The sequence below is a fragment of the Fukomys damarensis genome, unplaced genomic scaffold, assembly GCF_012274545.1.
Source record: "Fukomys damarensis isolate Sample0158 unplaced genomic scaffold, DMR_v1.0_HiC HiC_scaffold_30, whole genome shotgun sequence".
Taxonomy (NCBI): domain Eukaryota; kingdom Metazoa; phylum Chordata; class Mammalia; order Rodentia; family Bathyergidae; genus Fukomys; species Fukomys damarensis.
Window position 1 is genome coordinate 63,399,248 of NW_022900942.1, and position 8,106 is coordinate 63,407,353.

General features: G+C 38.6%; 1 long non-coding RNA gene across 2 annotated transcripts; it reads left to right on the forward strand.

The window, feature by feature from the left end:
• Positions 1-1,974: 1,974 nt before the first annotated feature.
• Positions 1,975-7,858, forward strand: LOC104872421. Of its 2 annotated transcripts, none has more exons than XR_002025868.2 (3): positions 1,975-2,016; positions 2,901-3,082; positions 7,246-7,858. It is a non-coding gene; the product is annotated as an uncharacterized LOC104872421 (long non-coding RNA). The 2 variants fall into 2 exon arrangements; XR_002025869.2 differs by having other exon boundaries at positions 1,975-2,001.
• Positions 7,859-8,106: the final 248 nt, after the last annotated feature.

Consider the following 8,106-nt stretch of genomic DNA (forward strand, 5'->3'; position numbering starts at 1 on the left):
GCTGCCGCCACCTCGCAAGCGAAAGGTCCTGAGTTTTATCCCCACAAAGAGACTATATCTACATCAATTTGAGTCTCAATATCTAGCATCATAATTGTCTCTCAATAGATAATACATATTTTATGGAATTCAATTCATCTGAACTTTAAAAAATTTAATGGTCAGTATATATCTAAATATCATTTAATAGAAACCTACGTTTAATACAGTATCACCTGTGACCAAATTTTAAAAACCATCCTCATCAAGTTTAATAAATGGGGAGATTCTTTGCTTGTGCTAATCCAAAACAAAAAAATTGAGAAATATATGAAGGCATTCTATCAATTTTCATTTTTTTAAGTTTATCCAGTGAAATACAATCTTTTTGTTTCTAATGCTTTTTAGTGAACATCTTTGCTTTATTTTTTAACCTCTTTTATTAAGTACATTAATGCTGGAATATAGAGGACTGACCTCTAGCCCATTTATGTTATCCCTTGTCATTCTTGTTTACTGATGAATCTATGTACATTGTCTCATCCTTCCACCCTCACTCTTCTGTCTGTTAGAATGATGCTTGGGTCCTGCACATCTCAATTTGGCTTTGTTCTGATAAAAATGGTCTGATTTTCCCAACAAATGAAACCATGATAATTCCTATTTTCTTGATTTCTATGTATAATTTTTAACCTATTGGTAACTGATTTAAAAAGAAAAAACAATTTCACCAGAAATATCCATGATTTCTCTGTGTCCTCATCTTCCTTCTTTTCCAACTACCTCTGAAGTTGCTCCCAGTGGTGCTGAGGCCATTGATGAGATGGCAGGGGAGAGATTTCTCATGATGAAGACCTGGAGGGTCTCTCTGACACCTCACAGAGCCCAACACTGGAGTGGTGGGGAGGAAACCCAGGCAGGCATTGGCATAAAAAGCAAAGAATGGGAGAATTTTAGGAGGTGAGACCAGCTGATGCTGAATTTCAAGCTAGCATTTCTGCGACACAAGTTCAGTGCCACAAGCTAAAGGGGATATCGTCCATCTACCATTAGTACCTTTTCCCATCATCTCTCCATTGACAGTTGTTGGTTTGACCCTATACTGTTACAATTCCTGGAGACTCAATAGTGATTTTCCATGTCGGTAGTCACAGATTGCATGTGATAATGCTGAAGGTGGAAATACAGAAGCCATTCTGAAACTCTTCTTCCCACCTTAGCAGCATGTCTAATTCATTCCCAAGCCTTACCACCCTCCTAGAGCAATGAGTTGTCTACTTTATTGCTTAAAATTTATCAGGAGATCCTTCTTGTCTTCAAAATACAATTGAAAATTTTAGGTCTGACAGTCAAAGACTTTCACAATCTGACTACATTATCAAAGTAATTCATTGAAGGGATGTGACTTTGCACATGTTGGGAAACTACATTAAGAATTTCATTAAAATACTTTTAACAAATTGGAAACAGTTTGTGATTAAAACAAATATACATGAAAGAATCCAAGAACAATAAGTATGGAAAAAGTAAGCATGTTCACTCATATATTCTAAGCATTGTTGCTGTTACGTGGCCCTGTGCAGCTGTATACCAGCACAGAAGGTAGAAAAAGACAGAGAAAGAAGCAGAATACCTTGGTAACTAACAAGAATAAATTAGTTGATAGTTGTATAAACTGGGAAAAATGACTTTGTCCAAATTTTTGTGTCAAGAAGTGTTGCATTAAAAAAAACTCCTTTAAGCATTTTAATTTAGCAAGACATTTTAGCCATTCAAGAAATCTTGCATAATCATGTAGTATTCTAATTTTTCCAGAGACATAAATATTCTCAACAGACTACATTAACTGAAGTTGTTCAAAACATATAATAGGATTAGTCTTCGATCTTTAATGTTGCACGTAATATATCCAGCCAACTGGAAGAATAATTTCATTATTAATCAATAATTTGTTTTGCATTGCACATCATTTGACTGCCCATCTTTTTCAATTCCAGTTCACATTTCTGATCATCTTGTGAGGTGGACGTATCCCTGGTCTGTTGGTGGGGAGATGCCCCTTTACACCTGACCTTCATTAAAGCGAATCTAGATTAAAGAGGAATTCATTATCCTGGAATGACCTAAAATCAACATGAAACAATCCTTGAACCAGCAATGAGCAGCGCACAGTGATATAGAGATTTATTTTGTTTTTATTGTTGTGTGCAGCAGGCTTGAAGGGAAGTATCTTCCTTTGTCACTGGAAGAATGTGTAGTTTGGGAAAATCAGAAGTGAATTTCTACTGATTGCATGAATAGCTGGATAAACAATACATAAAGAATTCTATGAATGAGTTACAGTCTCCTAAAAATCAGCTTCTTCCAATACAAATTTGAAGAAGTTACAGTGTATTGAATTCTCAGAAGCTCAGCTTCCAGACATGTATTATTAATATTGATACAACCACGCTAACACATTGTTAAGGCACACTTAAAAAGTAAAATGTGTGTGCATTCACACTTGGGGCACTAGAAAGATTGAAGTAGGTTTCCTTGGGATTACTTAAGAGATGTTATTTCTATTTTTCATTCTTTCAAAAAATAACCAACCAGGCTGGGGATTTAGCTCAGTGGTTCAGTGGCCTGCCTTGAAAGCGCAAGGACCCAAGTTCAATCCCCGGTACCAAAACAAAAAAAACAACCATAGTATGTTTCTACTCTATTCATTACCAGGGGGTTTCTAGGGGAGGAGCAAAAGACAAGGTACGTGTTCTATCCCTAATTCATTCTAAAGTAGCAATCGAAGGCATCATATTGGTAAAATGTACAGTCCAAGGCTTGTTGGAAAGAAATGCTAGCTGATGGTGATATTCATGATGATGTTGATTATTTCAGTTTTGTAAGCATAAGTACTTAGAGTGATAACCCTTCATTTACAGCAACCTGAGCTCTCTGAACTAAAGCTCCCACATGGGCTCTGTACAGCAAATGGATATGACTAAGGTTAAATCTCAGGACTCCTCAGTCTACCTCAAGCCATTCCTGATTTACCTGGGGACGGTGGCACACGAATGCTGTCTGTTCACCCTGTCTCACTCTGGAGCCCTTCCTGCGCACACAGGTAATCTGATTTCCCAGACCTCCTTAGAGTGATTGCCGTACGATTGTGTTCTTTGTCGAGAACCATAAAGCTGAGTTTTGGGGAGTTATTGAGTAAAGGGCAAGAGTTATTTATCCAACACAGTGAAGCACAGAGTGAAAAAAATTTAAAGTTTCTACTGTGTACCTGACTTTGCACATATAGCATTTTATTTATTCTCCTATATATTAGCCACTGAGAGCTCCATCTCAGGAGGGGGAAGCTAGTCCGTGAGTTGAATAAATTTCCCGAGATCCACAACCAGTAACCGACAGAGTCAGAATGTGAAGCTGAGTTAATTGGCCTCAAAGGTTCTATCTTCACATCTCTCCTGTAATATTTGGTTGATTTTTTAGCAGCTGAATAATAAAGCTTCCATTTATGATAGATTTAAAGCAATAAACAAAAAACAGAAATGTTGACAATTAAAATCACAGGTAGTAGCAAAAAAAGATAAAATAGAATTATGTAAGCTATAGAAGCCTAGGGACATTTGTGTGGATAAACAGGCCCAACTAACTTGAGAGATGCTGACATATTCTATTCTATGGCACTAAAGTGGCCTGATAATAATTATCTTCAGTAAGCAAGAAAGCATTGATTTTATTTCTATATAGTATTTAGATGCAGAAGACTAAGAAGAAGGGTGGATATTCCCCACATATTTTTTAACGTGGCAAAAAAGTATTTATTATTTATCACTGATGAGCTGCGTATTCATTCAGCATTGATTACCTATAGCATTGTCATAGATGAGCTTTATCAGGTCCAGAAGTTTCTTTCCATTGCTAGCTTGCAGCAGAGGGGTATTGTATTTGGTCAGTGATGGGTGTTGTGTTTTGTCAAATGATTTTTTTGCATCTATTGACTTGATCATATATTATTTTTCTTGTCTTAAATCTGTTAGTGCTTAATTACAGTGAATGGCTTTGGAATGTTAAACCAGACCTGCTGGCCTCATGGAGTGAGTCAGTTGCTGTGTTGTAAGAGTTTGGATAAAATTGTATTATGTCTTGTCTAAGTGTTTGGCTGTGAAGTCATCTGGGCCTGGGGATTTTTTTTTAAAAAAAGAAACTTGTAAAGACTCCAGTTACTTTAGCAGATAGCAGGATAGGTAGGTTATCACTTCTTGTTTCATATTTAGTAATGTGATTGATTCAACTTGCCTACATTTTCAAATTTATTGACAGAAAATAGTTCCTAATATTCTTTTATCAATCTCTTGAAGTCTGTACAATCTGTAGTGGTCATAACCTTCATTGCCAGTGGTGGTAACTTGTGTCTGTTCTTTTCATTCATGATCAGTTTGGTTAGAAAACTACCGATATGACCAACAATAGATAAATGGGTAAAGAAACTAGTATTTATACACAATGCAGTATCACTCAGCCACAAAGAAGGATAAACCTGAGGCATTTATTTGTAGGAAAATGCATTTACCTTGAGACTATAATTTTAAGTGAAATGACTCAGACACACAAGATTAAACATTGCTCAGTTGCTCTTACATAAGAAACCAAAACATATAAGAGAAAATAAAAGATATATAATAGGAAATAGGGAGACGTTTTTCAAATGAGAAGGGCACCCCTGCAAGGATAAGAAATGGTAGACTAGAGATCCCTCCCTTGGCCTCTCATCACCTCACACCTGCCCCTTTTCAGCAGGAAGTAGCGGTAGAGAGGATGTAAGGTAAGTGCTTTGGAATGGCGGCCGCCATTCTGATAAGTAACCTCCTTCTTCCCCTTAAAGTTTCCACGTCCTACCTCACACGTCACCGGTCGTAAAACTGGCTTGGGAACAAGGCTAGAAATTAAATGTCCGAGAGTGGCCCCTGAGTGGCTGCCCGTGCAGCCGCAACGATCTCTGACCGCCCACACCAATCACCCACTGTATAACCAAGCCCCTTCCCGCCTCTCCCTCTCTCTCTCCCCCTCCCCCCTGTTCTCTCTCCTTTTGTTCCCTTTCTGCCGAGAGGGCCACCATGCCACCTTGGCTCTTTAATAAAGATCTTTCATACGAACAACAACAACAAAAAGATAAAAGCAATAGCGAGGGATGGGAAGGGAAGGAACCAAAAACAAAGAATTAAAAAGGGCTATGTCCAGGCACAAAAATGTAATCATTTTGTGCTGTAAGCATGTACTAATTTTAAAAAAAAGAAAAATATTTCTCAGGGCATAGACTTTTAGCTTGGCAGTTTTTCCTTCATTGTTGAAAAGCCATTGTCCTGATTTCTGACTGAGGTGGTTTCGTACAAGATGTCTACTGTCATTCTTTTCTTGGTTCTTATCAGCGTGTGTTTTCCTGGCTATTTTTGTTGTTTGTTTCAGATTTTTTCTTTCTTGCTGGCCTTTAGCAAATGTAAATATGAGTGATGTGCCTGGATGGAGACGTCTTCAAGCTTACTGTTCTTGAAGTTCATTGGGTTGCTTGGATCTGGGTTTTGATCATTGCCATCAAGTTTAAAAATTTTTCAGCATTATGCTTGCCTCTTCCTAATTTTTAGAGACTCCAATTCTGGGAATATTTTGGTACTTGTGTTAGCTCTACTGTTCATGACTGGTCTATTCATTTTTCCCTCTTTGTATTCTCATCTATTGTGTGGGCATCATCCTCTTCTCCTACAAAGTCTGATCTATTGTGAATCCAGTCAATGATTTTTTTTTTAATGTCATACATTGTAGTTTAATTTAAAAGAAGTTCATTTAAATTCCCACAGTGAGACACGCTTATGCTCAGCTCTGTCAGCAACCAAACAAGAATAACCCAGGCCTGGGTATGACTGTATGGTTGACGGGGACACAGGGTGGAGGCACCGTGGCAGTCACATTTGATAAGGCGCCATTGTCAAGCCATGACATCCGGCCCTGACCTTGAGTATGCACTGACTGCAGCACATGCAGCTTTCTCCCTCCTCTCCCTCCTGCTGCTGCTTTTCTCAGCTCATGCCCAAGCATCTTACAGAGTGCTCATTCATAGTAGACACAAAATAAACACCTTTGGAATGACCAAATGAGCTTGTTAGTAATTCTGCCCCCAACTGTGGTGATGGCCCTCCCTGAACCCAGTGTACAGACTACTTTGTTATTCCTCCAATATTCCACGTGAACTAATGTTCTCTGGGCATCTGCCCAGAAAGCTGGACTATGCCAGGTACCGAGGGGATCCATAGAAGGGAAGGACTTAATCGATGACCTCACAGAATCTGCGTCTAGACAGAAGGAGAATTAGGGACAGCCTGATGTGACACCCGTGATATAGCGCAGTGATGTATGTAAATAGGATAAGCCTATAAAAGGACTGCTTTGGTGAGAGTGAGTAATGCCATTAAATAGAAAAGCCTCCTTCAGAGTTGCAGGACAATAATCTGTATGAAGTAAGCTCTAAATAAATGTTGCTGGTTTACCAGAAATTTAATAATTTTCACTTAGTTCTATGATACATGGAGGGATTTTCTCCTATGGAAAAGATTTTGTGTTATTTGGCTTTCTTCTATTCCTGGCTCATTTTACCAAACATAATGATCTTCAGTTCTGTCCACATTGTTGCAAATGTTAGGATTCCATCTATTCTTATGGCTAAAGAAAAAAGGATTTTGGATGTTTTCACCATACAGAAATGATAAGTGTTTGAAAAAGTAGATGTATTTAACTGGGTTCACATAGTTTGCAGTATAGACATGTATTGAAACATCACATGGACCTCAAAATGTGTAATTTTTTATGGTTTTTTGTATTGATTAACTTTTAAACAAATTTTAAAGATTCTGTGAAAAATTAACGGAGTGCAGTTCATCATGCTTTAGAAAGGTAGCTCCCCTTTCCTCCTTTCTTGACCCCCTGACCACTTGGTTTTGGATGAGGCACACAGGTTGGGGCCCCTGGCAGAGATTTATGCTCCTCACAATTACTTGAAGGTATTAAATTAAAGCAAAGGAGGAATTTATTTCCTCCTTTCTGATCGATAATATCCAAGTTCAGAATAATGAGTTGGTCCCCATAAATACTGCACAGAATTTAGACTTCAGCAGCATGCTTGTGATAGGGATTGCAATACAGCACAGGCATCCAGAGAGAGATGTCAGGTAGAAGTGTGAACATTTCATGTTTCAAAAGCTCAGCTCTTGAAGTTTTCTTTCACAGTATAACACCTCTTTGTCTGTTCACCATCGGAATGTTCAGCTGTCTTCAACACCTCAGGGAAACGAGAGGCTGGGTTGTGGAGGTGTGAAAGTCACTTTCTCTCGTCCCCAACATGCGTTTGCACGGCGATGGAACACCAGGAAGTCAGCTTCCAGTGCCACTCGCCCTCGCTCTGATAGAGCTGGCAGTACAGGCCTCAGAGATGTCTCAGTCAAGGACAAGTGCCACTGAGAACAGCAGCCACCACAGACACAACAATGAAACCACCCGCCATCAGGCACCAGCCAGGAAGAGAGAAATGGAGAGTTTGTAAAGCAATGATGTTTACAGCTCACTTCCTGTGAAATAAAGTTCTGCGAAATGGTCACCTTGTTTGCTCTTTATGGGGAACAGAAAAAGAAAAATACGAGAAAAGCAACAGCAGCAGAGGAACTTCTGAAGATCTTTCTGCTTCTGAGGTGACCTTGGTAAGACAAACCGTGAAGTACAGGGAAACATATTTCCTACTGGAAGTGGTAGCTGGACTGGCCTTGGCCCAAGGAACTTCTGAATGGGTTTGGCATTACAACTATGAGTTGAAATCATTTGAGCAGATACTTTTTCTCTTTTTTCATTTTTTGAGAGTGGAGGGGCTGTAGGGAAAATTAAGCATCAAAATGCCCTTTGAGAAAGTATAAAAGAGCATAGTTTCAAATTGTAAAATATTCTGAGGAAATATACTGTTTTGTAATGTTCTGTTGAACAGAACTTCTGAGAGATCAGGTTTAATTTTTTAAATCCTACTTTATTTATACTGTCACGAATAAGTATAAAGTGTAGAATCTGTGTGCTTGCTTATTACAGCACCATCACATTCCCGTG